The sequence below is a fragment of the Haemaphysalis longicornis genome, unplaced genomic scaffold (genome assembly GCF_048455015.1).
Source record: "Haemaphysalis longicornis isolate Haplotype H1 unplaced genomic scaffold, Haemaphysalis longicornis Haplotype H1 scaffold_5, whole genome shotgun sequence".
NCBI classification, from domain to species: domain Eukaryota; kingdom Metazoa; phylum Arthropoda; class Arachnida; order Ixodida; family Ixodidae; genus Haemaphysalis; species Haemaphysalis longicornis.
The window spans coordinates 34,707,471-34,723,476 of record NW_027526385.1 but is presented as its reverse complement, the minus strand read 5'-3'; positions in this window follow the sequence as shown (position 1 = coordinate 34,723,476).

Below are 16,006 nucleotides of genomic sequence, written 5' to 3'. Positions count from 1 at the left end.
ACCACAAAACTACTGTCCAAATGAAACTGTAGACCTAGAGAGAATAAATGCCGATGGCAAGTCGCGCTATCGTTGCGGGCTTTGAAAGGCTGATGACCACGAAATAACGTCGACAAAGTGCCCGACCAAACAGTGCGCCACAGCCCACACTCGACGTCGGGAAAGCAGTTCAGTGAGGGTTCCATTAAACAATCGCTTCAAGGTCCTAGAACCCATCGACTGCTCTGCAGTAGAATATCCGGAGGAACCCATTTCAGCAGGTGTTTCGTATTCGGAGATTTTGAAGAAGCCCGTACCTAGAAAACGTAAACGTCCTAAGCATACGCCTAATGATAACTGGGAGTTCGCTGAGCAAGCTTTGGTAGATGAAGACCTAGATACTCAAATAGCCCAACTATCTATGCAGCTTCAGACACTCCGCCAAAAAAGGCACGTGTAGCTGGTCTCCGTAAAGAACGGGCTGCCACTCATGCACTGCAAGGTTCGAAAAACGTACCTTTACGGATGCGAGTCAATGCTCAAATGACAACCCTCAGTGATACAGCCATCTGGACAGTCTTACTTGAAACCCTATCCAATCTGACTTAACTTATACAAGATAGCTTATACCGTGGCTAAATGTCCTTCAAGCCATCAACCGGTCATCCTGCAGTGGAACTGCCGAGGCCTTTCGAACAAATTAGGAGAACTAAAAATCAAAATTCCCTGAAGTAAACTTCATGTGTGGGCGCTCCTTTTCAAACAGTCAAACAAGTTGTGCGTAGTCCTTCCATCCCATATAATCGCACTGGCAATGCACTTGTAAAAGTAGCAATATATATATATATATATATATATATATATATATATAAACCTGCCCCTATATAAACCATGCCTGCCAGGCGAGAGATTGCCATGAGGAAAGCAAGTTCTCTTTGCTGAAACGTAGGCCACAATCGTGCTTTTACCTTGTTCGAAGTTTTTCTTCTCTTATATATATATATATATATACAGTCAAACGCCGCTACAACGAACGCTTCTAGTACGAAATGGCCTGTACAACGAAGCATGCCATATGGCCTGGCCAGATTCCGGTGTTTCCTATGTATTGTGAACGCCACTACAGCGAATACCACTACAGCGAATTTGCCTGTTTAACGAAGAAAATCATGCGTTCCCAATCGCTGAATTGTTGTTTGATAACGAATACGGCTAGTCGCAAACGTGGTAACGCGCAGCAGCAAACCGAATCCGAGCAACCGGGCTGCTCGATATAGGCTCGGAGCTGCGTCGCCGCGGCCCGCTGCTGCCGGCGATGGCACTCGCTAATGCAAACGGTCAGACCAAGGTCACCCCGGGCTAGCTTTTAAAGAACTACAAAAATAAAAATGGGCGATAATGCCGCTGCACTGCTACTCAGGGATGTAGCCAGCGGGAGGAGGGAGTTCGACCCCCCCCCTCCCCTTGCCCTCTCCTTTCGAAATATTTTCCAGGCAGCGCGCGTAAGCGAGGGCTAGTGTTTCCTCCCACAAAACTCCTCCCTGATAACCCCACATGTTTCCTTTTACGCAGACAGAGAGGGGACAGTTCGCCTAATGGCGCCTTTGGCCCTCGGGGCGAAGAACACAATCACTGCGGGGGCGCAAACGCCTGCACAGAATGGCGGCGTGGCCCGAATGCGGCTACTCGCTCTTTTTAAGGTGTTGGCCTGGAGCTGAACCAGCTGTACCTTCGGCCTTTCTTGTGTCGACAGACGCCGAATAGACCAACGTTACTAGCTCATTCTAGTAACGTTGGAATAGACAAAATAGGAGCGCGGAAGACATCGACAAACAATTTCCATGTCGCCTCTTAACTTCCAGGTTGGGTGGCCTTCCTTTTCTTCCGCTCCCTTCAGTTTTCTTGCCGGCGGAAAAGCAGTCTGGACCGACTTTCGTCGTCGCAGCAGGGTCTACAGTGTAATAAATAAAATGAGAAATGGCATAAAACAGGCACGGTACGCCGGCGTGGTCCCAAGCAGGGTGTCGAACCGGAACCGGAACCGAACCGAAAACCGGAACCGAACCCGAATTTCTGCCCGGAACCGGAACTGAACCTAACCCGTATTTTTTCCGCCATTTTGTAACTGAACCCGAACCGGAACGAATCGAAGGAACCCTGTCCGAACCGCTTCCGGGGCTTCAAAGCTCTGATTTCTAGTTTCTGATTATGGCGGTCTACCTTGTGTCTGAAGGTATTTTTACCACTCGCCTGACAGCGCCACCAAATATCACGCATAGTGTGCAGTCGCACAACCCATCAGTTTTTCTTCCATGTTATAACCCTCAATATAATGTAAAGTTGTCCGTATATGAGACTGAACAGACATATGCTGCAGGTCGCATAGCAGCGACGCCATTGCAGGGGGGAGTAACTGCTCGGCGTTTCGTCCTGCCGTTGCTCTCTAGATCGGCGGGGACGAACATTTGCTGCACGAATTATGCACACAGCACGCACGCTCCCACAGTTACTCCTCTTGAGGAGCAACGGTCGCTCGCGAGGACTAACAGCTGTAGTTAGTCCTTTTTTCGTCTTTTTTGGCTAAGAGTGCATACTATGAGTTTGTGTTAGATACTGTTCATTTCCCGAATTTTCTTTTAGCATTAAGAATAAGTTATGCTTGAACGTATATTCCGAGGCAACATATCATGGCTTATTCATCATGGTTCCCATGTACATAGTGTTTAATATTGTGTAAAGCTTTCAATGTGTTATTAGTTCGAATGCATCCCTGCCCCCTTGTGAAGGCCTGCAAGGACATCATCAACTGCTGGAGTGGTGTATACGCTGGGCTGTTCCCTGATGGCTAACAGTGCAAAAACTAGGCGAAGACACGGAAGGGGAGGGGGATACAAACAAGCGGTGTTTTCACTCTCAAATTCTTATGCACTGCTCTTAAAGCCTGCTCACAAAACATACATTTCGGTAAAACAATGCATTGGTCCTCTTCACCCGTTAAAAGCAGTTACAGATCATTGTTTACCATGTAATGTACCATAACGTTCCAATTGAAGCTTATTTCGGGCCTGACTGTGGGCCGCACGACGGCATCCATGCACTCCCCGATGCGGCGCTGCTTATCACCCTCCGGAACATGGGGAGCGATGGCACAGGCCACTAAGCTAACCTTTTCCACTTTTTAAAAACGGCGCTCAAAGGCAAATGTTGGGCCTAACTGCAAAACTTAGCGATTGGGGCTCCGCGAGCTGCATGTCACCCAACGCGTGCACTTGTCCTTGCGTTCGAGTGAATCTTTTCCTGGATGGAAGGGTCTGCCGGACGATGATACAAAACGCTTCCGTTACTTGGTCAGCGGAAACTATAGGTACTTAAAAAGCGTAGCAGATCAACCAATTCTTTAATGCGAAATGTTTTGCCTTATTGTGCGAAAATAAGCGTGTGTGCGGGCGTGCTTGTGTGGTTATTTGATGGTATCAAATACGATGGTGGTCGGGCAGGCTCTCTGCTACCCAGAGAAATTGCCTGTCCTGCCACAAAGGGTTCCCGCTTGTCAGTAAATTACACCTGTCTGCCTGCCTACCCACCAGCCAGGAGATTTCGGCGAGGATGCGTGATTTAGAGATGAGGGGCGGCCCGTCACCAGCCACCCAGGAGGGAGTGTGGACGCAAAGCCACACCACGGCGAAACTCGATGGAAACAAAAAAAAAGATGGTAGATGGACGGTCGCCTGCTTTGTGGACGGACTGGCAATATGTAGCCTGCAGGGAAGGTGCCCATTGCCAGAAGGTTCAGGCGAGGATCCCAGAAGGGGGAGTCGTAGGTGGCGTCGGCGGCACCGGGGTCTACCGGTGCCTCCTGGCCCACTGGCCAGGAGGCTACATGCTTGTCTGCCAAAACACTGCGGCGAGGATGCTTTATTTGAAGACGAGGTGGTTGGTGAGCGGACTGGAACACAAGGCGGTACCGCGGCAGTTCCATAGAGTCTTGTTCTTGATAGTAGCTTTTAAGCACCCGTTGCTCTCGTTTTGCGTAGTCTGTCAGGGTCAGCCTCGTTGTTACCGAGACAACGGAGAGGCCACCGAAGATAAAGCAAGCATGAAAGCGGAGGATGAAAGTAAGACAAAAGTGTGAGCGCGAGGGCGGTATGCTGAAGCCGCGCGAGACATGCTCCCCGGTGACGGCCCGCGCTACGAGAGAACGCCAGAGCTTAGCGCGAGCCGTCGTGCGTTCGCTGATGCCGCGATCACTTCGTGAAACGCAGGCTAGATACGCCGTCGCCGTGAAGACGGCAGTTCCTGCTTCCCTCAACTTTCCCATTATGGTGTATCGTAACAGTCAGTCATTTTTTTTTGCTTATGAAACTGCGGGTTTATGAGCCAAGAATAAAATTCATATTGAAATATATAAATGACCTAACTGAATTAATAAAAAGAAACTTGCGCTCATAAAGAGTATTTCTTTCACATTCACACACACAAGCAACCTTAAGTGTCCCTGTGAACTTAAGTGTCCCTGTGAGTCGTTTAATTAATTTTGAATTTTGAAGGAACTCGGCAAAACTTCCGATAAACGCGTTCACTCCTTCCTTCGCGTCTGGAAGCACTGCGAAAGCTCTAGGTATCGCAGCACGGAGCGGTGCTGCCGGCTTTGCTCGTCGCAACAGATACGCCTATCATTTCTGCATTGCTTTTGTGGCTTTCTTTTAACAGCGGAGCTACTTAAGCTTGAACCTGGTTCGGTGGCGTCCGCAAAAAAATACCAAGGACAAAACCTGCGCTCCCCGTAACTGGTGCACCACCGCAGAAGGGATTGTATAACAGCGAAGCCGGCTTTCCCGCCTGCTCGAGTGTTAGCACAAGGGGCATATGCGTGTGCGCACCCTTTGCTATATACCATCTGGAAGGTGAGAGCCTTTTCTGGGCTACTAAAACGCAAAAACAAATTGGCGTAGCTACCGTAGTGGCGCAAGGCTGGAGAAACAGTGCATCTGAAGGTCGACCTAGTTCTTCCCCCTGGGATCCGCTATTAGTGTTGGGGACCGACCGGAAAGGCCTTGTAAAAACTGTTTAAACTTGGCCTCACCACTCAATACTTTGTATAGCGTAGCAAGAACATCCCGAAACCTAAAAAACTGAGCGGAGCCCAGCAAAACTTAGGAAAAGAGCAAGATCCGAAAAAGCGAGGATGACCCTCAGCTCCGCTGTTTCTCCAGCCTTGTGCCAGAAGTACAAGCTGCACCATTTTGAACAGCGAAGCTGCTGTTGCTGGCTGTAATGTGTGCGGCGTCATAAGAAAACCCCCGGATCATAGTTACTCCAGCCGCTTACCGCACACGTGAGCAGGCGCCTTAGGTGGAGCGCCTGGCATTGTCCAGGCTTGCGCGTGGCGCTCGGAAACAAATACTAAGAAAACAATTCGTCTGTGACCGCGCCTCAAGGGGGATGCACAAGGCAGATGGCACAAGACAGACGCATATATTCGCGGACCCGGTTGCCACTGGTTCTAGCACGGGTTGACGCGCTCCACTTTCGAACACATGTGAAAGCGTGCGGACAAAGCGATCCTGGGCGGCCAGTCATGCGTGAGGAAGACGACGATATAGATGGATTTGACGATGAGTACTGCTACCACAGTGAAACGCGACAACGGAACATGCAAATAAACAATTTCAAACCTACTGATAAGTGGCGGTGTGTCCTTCAGTGCTTACATAGAAAGAAATCCTCCAGGCCTTGCGCGACTTATATAGTGCAAGCATCTCCAATTTTATTACGTGGCTATGAGATGCGTTCATTGCTGCGGCTGAAGGAAAGCCGGCCAATAGCCCCTCCACTGCCATAATGGCGTTATTCCGGCGGTTGAAGAAGGGAAAGAGAGAAAAATCTTTTGAGCAAGTTTCCAAGTTGCCTAATAGGTATAGAACGGTAATTTTTGGCTGAGGTGTTTTGCCACACTCTATAATCTTAGTATTGCACGTGTTCGTTGACTACGTTCGGAAAGCATTTGAGATTTCAAAAAAAATTGAAAAAAGGGTGGCAGGGTCTTTTTGAATCGTCAAAAGAATCGTCAATCGTTTGAATCGTCAACGTTTGCACGAAGAAACATACAAAATGAATTTGTTTTTATACCGACGTTACAATGAAACGAAAACGCAGCATTAAAAAATTAAACACAAAAACACTCCGGCTTTTTTTTGTCCGCACCCGTTTGAACTCGTTTGAACCGGTTCGAACCGGAACGAAATGGTGCTTCGGAACCGAACCGGAATTGAACCCGAAAGGCTTGAACCCGAACCCGAACCGAACCCGAAAAAATTCCGGTTCGACACCCTGGTCCCAAGTCCTGACTGGCTGTTCTGCTGTTCCCGGAGCACTTGAACTTTTTAGCGAGAAGAAAGAAGGAAAAGGGCGATCGGTGTGCAAATTTGGGATGAAACGTGTATTTGAGATTTTTTTTTTAGAATGACAGGACGGTGGCGAGAAGGAAGAGACAAAGGGCAATAACGATTCGGAGGAGAGTTTTCGGGCTAGTCTTGGGGAGGCGGCAGCAGAAAAACGGCGTAAGAAGAGTCAGCTAAGTGTGCGCATGCGCGCCTGCCTGACTGCGGAGAGAAGCGAGTCTTTTCCTGATCTGGTCTGTAGCGTGGTTGTTCGATTGCGCCGTGTTCGTGTTGCAACGTCTTGGAATCGCGATGAGTGCAGGAGAAGGTGCAGGGACTTAAAAGCGACGACAATTCAGCCTAGATGAGAAGGTGAAGATCATCAGTGCCGTGCAGAGCAGCCGAAAACAAAAGGACGTAGCCGAGGAGTACGGTATCAGCGCATCGACCTTGTCGACGTTCCTTAAGGGCAAAGAAAAGATACAGGAGCAAGTGGCATAACATAAAACGGACCCGTCAAGGAAGCGGATCCGTGCAGCCACATTTGAGTATTTTTGAGTATTATTTGTTGCACTTTTGCGTATTGTTTTTTCTCGCTGAATGTATGTTTGTAGTGATGCACTGGGTTTTTATTAATTTATGTTACATTTCACTTTAATTCCTTCTTTTTCTTTGTGCTTCATCGTGTTTTCTCATACTGAGTGAATGTAATTATGCCTGCTTTTGTTTCTTGTGGCATAGGGTGTTTAGAAATTTCTCCCAGATGCGTGTTTTAGTGTTTTCTATCTCGTGAAAATTCCTTAGTGTTCTTTTGAATATTACTATAGTTTTACATGTATAATATTCAGTTTCCTGTTATTCTATTTGTGCTTTTTTTTCTCCCCCTTCGAGTCCGCCCTAAATATACTACTTATTCTGTATTGCTATATTGTCAATATTTTTTAATAATTTATATTACAACTTTGCAATGCATATAGCTCTATAATATGCCACTGTATAATATGATTCTAGCGGCTTTCACTGTGTTTTATTCTTCTATGTAATATTTAACCGAGGGTCCTGGTGCAGTCTCTACTATGGGACCCTCGTCTGTATAATTTTGCTTTGTAACCTTCATCTTCTTGTAAGATTGAGTAAACTTCTGCTTCTTATATATGCTTATCTGCTTTATACGGTGTCAATTTAGTGCGCGACGCATATAGCGAAGTGACGTGTATAACGAACAATTACCACGGTCACGCACGCTTCGTTATACAAGCGTTTGACTGTATATATATATATATATATATATATATATATATATATATATATATATATATATATATATATATATATATATAGTTACGAGGCGGATGCGGACTCTTTACAAACTGTTCATCAAAGCGAAAAAAATTTCACCATGTTCCCATAGGGGAACCCTGAGCAGTATGCGAAGCAGCCAAGGGGTTGACTCAAGTTTTCATTTTTTTTTTCAGTTCGATCGCGGCGTTCGCGGTGTTGAGGGAGAAGAATAGTAGAGCGGAGCGCGCGCGCGTCATTTATACCGTGGAGCTACAGTGGCGCCCCCACCGGAGTATGCAGCGTCTACCTTTGCGTCTCTAACCCTAAGCTGCTTCGCATTAGTGCGCGCGGTTGTTGCCATAAAGCAGCAGTTGTTGCCATAGAGCCGCAGGTGTTGCCATTCGTTGCGCAATTTCGGAGAGGAGAGAAGATTCGGAGAGGAAAGGAGGAATGCCGTAAAGAAGAGGAGTGTTGGAGAGGAGAGGAGGAATGCCTCGCATACTACCTAGGGTTCCCGTACGGGAAGATGACGGTGGTTGAAGGCAAAGCTATCTCGTGATGGATTATTTGGGTGGCCAAATCCTAGGTGCATCCTGCCACAATCATCATCAGCGGTGCCTGGCCAGGCATGCGCAGTGGGGATGTGGTACTCAGGGTTCCCCTACGGGAAGATGAAGACGGTGGCTAAACGCCAAGCTTTCTTGTGATGGATTCCTTGGTTGGCCAATCCCTAGGGTCATCCTGCCTGAATCGTCATCAGCGTTGCCTGGCCAAGCATGCGCAGTGGGTGTGCGGACAGCGGAAAACGACGACAAGTGAGGGAGGGACACAGTTCCGCGCATTAGATGCTTCGCATCAAAAAGCGATCTATTTGCAAAGAATGAGGCGTATAGTCCAAAGCTGAGGATACCAGCGCAGCTCGAGCCAGTCTGTCTCTGGGCGACCTCTTCGTCTTCGCTTAGGCTTGCCTTGACCCACTGATGCCGCACGTACGCATAGATGAAGTGTACGATGGATTGACCACCAGGTGATCCAGTGAATTGCCATGTGAAATGTCAAGCGCACCGTTACATGACCCCCTCCAGCGAAGTAGTGCCGTCTCGGAGCACATTGAAAATGAGGCTCAGGGAACAGGTGGGGCCGTTGAGTAATACGGCTTGAGGCCGCTGACGTGGACGAGTTAGGCTGCTGGGTCCAGTGACGGGGTAAAGGAAGGGACGGGAACGATTTCGTAGGTCACGGGTGTTGGCATAAGCTTGATCCAATAGGGGGCTTTGAAACGAGGTAGCAGTTTATCGGGCAGCCCAAAGCGGCGGCAAGTGTTGCTGACAAGAACCAAGGAGCCGGGCGTAAAGTGCACGGTGTAATATTGCTCGTAATAGTGGTGTTGCTGCGAGGACTGGGAAGCCGCGAGCTTGCACGGGAAACCTGGCGGGCCACATCAGCGTGAGCGACAGCATCCCGAGCATATTCGGTAGCCAGAGATGTCGCATTAGGAAGTAGGGTGTCTAAGGAAAGAGCGGGTTCACGGCCGTAGAGAAGAAAGAAGGGTGAATAGCCGGCGCTGCTATGGCGGGATGAGTTGTATGCAAATGTAACATATGGCAAAATGACGTCCCAATCAAGGTGGTCCGCGGAAACAAACGTCGAGCACTTCCGTGGTGGCCTTGTTAAGCCGTTCCATCAAGCCATTACTCTGGGGACGGTAGGCGGTGGTCAGCTTGTGTTTCATGTGGCAAGAGCGGAGGAGGTCGTCAACAACCCGAGACAGGAAGTGCCGGCCACGGTCGGTAAGGAGCTGACGGGAAGCACCGTGTTGTACGATGACGTTGTTGAGCAAGACATCAGCAACGTGCGTGGCACAACTGGCGGGGAGAGCACGCGTATGAGCGTAGCGGGTCGCGTAATCGGTCGCAACAGTGATCCAGCGATTTCCCAAACGAGAGAGAGGAAAAGCGCCGAGCAGGTCCGAACCAACACGAAAGAAATGTTCGGAAAAAATCTCTATCAGTTGGAGCAGTCCTGCTGGACACACGGAAGGGATTATCCGGCGCTGGCACAGGTCACACGCCGGTACGTAGGGGCGGACTGATGGGTATTGTCCGGGACAATAAAATCGCTTACGTACACGGTCGTAAGTTCGTGCGACGCCAAGGTGCGCAGCCGTCGGTACGTCGTGCAGCTGATGGAGGATGTCAGATCGCAGGTGGACCCGCCGCGGTGGCTCAGTGGCTAAGGCGTCGCGCTGCTGAGCACAAGGTCACGGGTTCGATTCCCAGCCGCGGCGGCCGCTTTTCTGATGGAGGCGAAAAGCAAAAAAGCCCGTGTGTACGAGATTTCGGCGCACGATAAAGATCCCCAGGTGGTCAAAATTAATCCGGAGTCCTCCACTACGGCGCGCCTCATCGCCTGCGTTGCGTCGGCGCGTTAAACCCCACAATCAATCAATCAATCAATCAGATCGCAGGTGTTCAGGAACAATGGGAAGCTCGTCAGGGCCGTCTGCAGAAAAGTTCCGGCGCAATATCATGCCGTCGCGGAGCAAAAACGTGTTCAATGCAGGGTCTGACGGCAGGGTGGTGACACGTGCAATGATCAACTGCTATGAGTGGTTGCGGCGCTGGTGGTCGGCTATGTTGAAAAAGTCATTTAGTGCAAGAACACAAGAATCAAGGTCCTTGTCAGCTGTATCAGGTTGGTTTACCGGTTGACGAGGCAGACAGTCGGCGTTGCTGTGGATCCTGCCAGACTTGTATGCCACGGAGTAGCCAAACTCCTAAAGGCGTAAATCCCAGCGACCAAGAAGACCTATAGGATCATTCAAGGAAGCAAGCCAGCATAGGGCATGGTGCTCCGATAAAGCAGAAAAGGCCTTCTGTATAAATATGTCCGGGATTTGTTCATGGCCCATACAATAGCTAGGCATTCGCACTCGGTGATCGAATAGTTCCTCTCGGAAGGTGATAGAAGGCGACTGGCATACGCTATCACTCGTTGGAGACTGGCGTGTTTCTGAACCACTACAACACGTACGCCGTAGCCACTCGCGTTGGTGTGAACTTGGGTCGGAGAGGAAGGGTCAAATTGCGCCAGAATAAATGGGTTGGTGAGATGGTTGACGAGAGTTGAAACAATGGAAGCTTTCAAGAGTGGAAGAGTGGAAGTGGGCCCCAGGAAAATGGGTTATTGTGCTTAAGCAGATCCGTGTGGGGCCTGGAAATTTCAGCAAAGTTTTAGACGAAGCGGCGAAAGTAGGAGCAGAGCCCCACAAAGCTTCGAACTTCTTTCACCGATCGAGGAACAGGGAAGTCTTTTACGGCCCGTACGTGGCGGAAAATGTCGAGTATAGTCGTCGGAGTAGCTGTTCTCGGGAAGCCATTGACGGGTAAATGGCGACAAGCTGCTGCGGCAATAACGGGAGACGTATCCAATGCGATGGCAGTTTAAACATATGCGGCAGTCATCTGCTGTTCTCCATTCATCAGGGCTGCGCCGTCGGTAGCGCAGTGAAACATCGCAGCGCGGCGGGACATCACCAAGGTGTACGGAAGTTGTCACAGGGATCCTGGCGTCCCAAAGAGAAAACCCAGTTACGGCCCAGGGACGCGATCTCGTCCCTAACGATGGCTTGGATGAGGGAAATTTTGGGGACCGTTTTGGTCATGCGCGCAGTGCGGAGCGACTGGAGCCATAGCCTCGATCTCACGGCGTACAATTTTCGTCATATTTCAGTCTGAGCCTCCGTGTTAGCGCCAGCGGTGTGCATGGTGGCAGCCACGCATCTTGACACGACGACGTTGCCGCCGTGTGAGCCAGCCGAGTAAACTGTTGGGCAGTGCGGCGGCATTCGTTAAGAATGACGTCGACGTTAGCGGCACCCTTACACATCAACACATGGAAGGCGTCATCTGCAATGCCTTTAAGTACTTGGCCTACCTTGTCGGCTTCCGACATTTCGGGATGAATCTTTGAGCAGAGGGCCAGAACATCGTGTATAAACGTGCTATATTATTCATTGGAGGACTGGGCGCGCAAAACGAGCTGTTGACGTGCGGCGAGCTGGTTCCCCACGAGTCTGCCAAATAACTTGCGCATCTTTTCTGTGCAAACGTCCCAGCTCGTCAACGTGTATTCATTTGTCTCATTCCAGGATTTGGTTGCGTTCTTGAGATGGTAAGGTAGGTTATCCAGCATGATTGTATCATCCCCTCTTTTGTGGGTGCTGGCACGTTTGAACATGCGCATCCATTCTTCCACTTCGGCGTCATCATAACCGGTGAAAAAGCCTGGGTCACGGGGCTGAGAAACAATGATGAGGGTTGCAACAGCTGCAGTCTCGTTGGCAGGAGGCATCGTGCTTAGACGAATATGTCTCCCACTCCGAAGGTCCGTGAAGTGGTGTTTCTGGGCTGTTGACAGGAAGAGGAACGGGAACCGCAACCTCCACCGAAAAGATGTTACTAGGCAGATGCGGACTACACGCTGTGCATGAAAGCGATCTTTCCTCAAAGAATGTGGCGTATAGTCCAAAGCCGAGGATACTAGCGCAGCTCGAGCCAGTCTGTATCTGGGCGACCTCTTCGTCTTCGCTTAGGCTTGCTTTGAGCGACCCACTCATTCGGCAAGTATCCATAGATGAAGCGTGCGATGGATTGACCACAAGGTGATCCAGTGCATGGCCATGTGAAAGGTCAAGTACGCCGTGACAATAAATAAATAAATAATATAATATATATATATATATATATATATATATATATATATATATATATTGTAAGCGCTGGTTAGTGCCCCGACCCCACAGGAATGTGCGTCCGGACAATCTACCGGTAGTTGTACACAAACGGTATGCGCCAGTGGACTCGTACTCCGGAGGCCTGTCTTCCACAAGCAATCATGCTTCATCATCGTCACCAGTTGTCTATCATCATCAACGCCCGTCTTGGTTGTTCTCTGGGGCTCGCTCCCTGTCACGTAGGACAAGGCTCGCCTAATAAAGACGTTCCCCAAGACTACTGGTGCGCGCCTCACAATATATATATATATATATATATATATATATATATATATATATATATCACCCCGGAGTGCAGGAAACAAACATACCTTAACACAAATACCCGAGAAAGTGCTGGCGAAACAGCCCCGCCGGTAGCGTAGTGGTTATCGCACCAGACCGGTATTCTGGAGGTCGTGGGTTCGGATCCCATCCGGCGGGCATTCTTTCACCACTTTCTTTTCTACTCGAAAAATTCTTCATCTCTTTCTATGACCCACCACAACCATCCCCTTTGCTTTCCGAGGTTTTCTTGACTGCCAACCCTTATTTTCTGTCTTAGTTCACGGAGCCCCTCATTTCCCATTTTCTGATTCGCTACATGCTTAGCGAGGGCCTCTGTTCTGGCAGTCTTGGTTCCAAAGGGAGCTTAACAGGGTTCAACGCTGGTCGACCACTCTCGACATGTCGTAGACACTCGAGTCACGGCCCGGGGGTTAAAAAGAAGGTCCCCTTCACCCCGAGTAGTCCGAGTGGCGCTGGCTACCACCCCGAGGTGCAGGAAACAAAAATACCTTAACATAAATACGCGAGAAAGTGCTGGGGAAACAGCCCCGCCGGTAGCGTAGTGGTTATCGCACCAGACCGGTATTCTGGATGTCGTGGGCTTGGATCCCACGCGGCGGGCATTTTTTCACCACTTTCTTTTCGACTAAAAAAATTCTTCATCTCTTTCTATGACCCACCACAACCTCCCCTTTGCTATCCGACGTTTTCTTGACTGCCAACCCTTATTTTCTGTCTTATATATATAGATAGATAGATATAGGATGAAGACGATATATATACATATGCATATTTCTAATATAATCAGTCCACTGACGTTTAAAGCAGAACGAAGCGAAGGCCTCTCCTATTGACTCCCAACTGCTCCAAGTACTGCGCTGCTCGAGGCTACAGTTTACCACGAATTTTTTATTTCATCCCCCTTGGGCCTAATGTCATTCCCGTTGTTCAACACATGTATATTGGTATCCTCCCTTTTACCCTGATTGAGCATCGGTTGTTGGTTTGTCTCACTACATGGAGAGCCCAAGTCCACTTCTTTTTCTTCGTTTAAACTGCGATATCTTCTACCCTAGTTTATTCTCTGATATATTTAGCTCGTTTCTTGTATCGGGGTGTTACTCTTAACATTGTTCGTTCTATGGCCCGTTCAGCAGGACTAAGTTTGCTTTGTAGTTGTTTAGTAACACGCCAACGTTTCAGCTCTGTATATCATAAACGGCATTATGCATTAGTTTCAGATTTTTCTTTTAATGGACGGAGTTTTCCTTATTTGGCAGTGGTTCCCGAGTGCTCCTTAGCTTACTTCTATTCTGCCCCGGTTTTCTCTCTCGTGGTTGTGATCAGCAGGAAACTTTTGTAGGGTAGTTAAATTTGTTCGCTTCTTCTAGCGTTTCGTTTCCTAAGCTGAAGAGGACGTTTCTTGTATATTTATTTCGCATTACTTTAGGTGTATTCACATACATTTTTATTCGCATGACCGTGCTTTGTAATTGTAATTTCGCAAGCATGGTTTGCAGGTGTTCTTCAGTTCGGCCTAACTGATGAAATGGGGTGTAGGTTGCCAGGTCACGGCAACAACTGAAGATTTTTTCGCCGCCACTTCAGAGCACCTAGACAGGTGGTTTTGAAGCAGCCGACAAAGGCAGCCTTTTCGATCCCATTTAGTAAATATTCCGAGGCAACAAGTTGTGGGCGCGGAAAAAATATGCCTATGCATATTTGTATTGAAGCTAGTGTTTTTATGCAGCTCGCTTTCGGCGCTAAATAATATATGATTATACGGTCATTCTAATTTTAATCATAGGGACTTCTATTTCACGATCTTCTTCCCTAAAAATAACTGTTTACAGTTGAATCGAAGAAACATCGATGATTTAGTGCTGAAAGATCTCCCTTTCTGGACACGCGCCATCAACGTCCAAGGCATCACCATCATCATCGTCAACTTCGTCACTTTTCACCACCTGAAAAGGAATACAAAGAGAAAAAAGAAGCTTCCCTGTTTGGGTAGGTACCGTTCACCAAGGGCATTGTCATCATCATCATCAGCTGTGTCCTGCGCGAAGCCCAGTGCGAAGCCCACCAATTTCTCTACTCGTTGAGATACCAAGCGTAAAAAAGGAGGAAGAGGTGTATCTGCCCCAGCGACTGTTTCTGTAGTCAGGTTCATTGCCCTTCTACGGAAAGCATGAATTTTAGGAGCGGACTATATGGACCACCATCGGGCGCTTCAACTCCCACCAGACTTCGAAACGCTGTGCTTTTCTTGGCTGTCCTCTGGTGGGTGACGCAACTGCCCTCAGTGGCCGAATCCACTGTCGGTAGAAGGGCGGGCCCAATGCAAGCTGTGGACCCTGGCAACATCGAAAGCAAAGGTAAGCACCGCAGTTTACATTCTGCCGTCCCTACCGCTGCGCCGTAGCCCTAATGGGTTTGCGCAAATTGTCCTACCACAACGGAATTGCATACAAATTGCGCATTCAGTTTATAGGCAAGTGACACTTTTCCTGCAAAATCTACAAGACAGGTGACAATCGACAAAATCAAAGACGTCAATCTGGCGGCAGCCGCTGTATGCGAAGAATGTAAGAAATCAATGGCGCAAATACACCTGTCACGAGGGATGATTAGTGTGTTTTGATATGAAACAAGCGTGGTTTCATCAAGAATTTGTCGTTCACGAAAGAGGATTCTAGCCATGTCGCTGCTGCTGTTATTGGCTCTTCCGGGATTACCCTCAAAAGGCAGTTTGCCGTACCTCCGGCATATTCGCATACTATGAAAGTAGGCATACTATGCATACTAAGGCAGTGAAACAAGGGGTTATCCGTATTTTCACAAGTAATCACCGTTTGTTAGTTGTCTTTGCTTTTATACATTTCACCTAATGGAGTATTGCCGTGTTGTTGAGTTTTGGCCTTGATGATTGTTTCTACGAATTAATTCTATTCATTGCTGTTTTATCGAGCCGACTTTCTTGCAGTTAACATTTGTCAGGCGAATTCAAAATCCCGATTCGAATGAACAGGGCAGCCAAGGAATAAATGAACAGTGCCAAAAAATGAAAAGCTACGCTATAAAGACAACTGTACAGTTTTGTTTGTTTCGAGGACGTATTTGCCCCTTCGGTGCTAATTTCATTCGAAGACGATAGTGTGCTCCCGTTTCTCGAGATAAGCACAGTTACGGTTTGCTGAATTCAAATCACATTTTCTGAGTTCATACTGCTGGTCGGCCACCTGCTGAGACCTCTTCCTAATGTTGCGAATCACGAGCCCTAGCCTCTAGCGCTAGCCGTTTT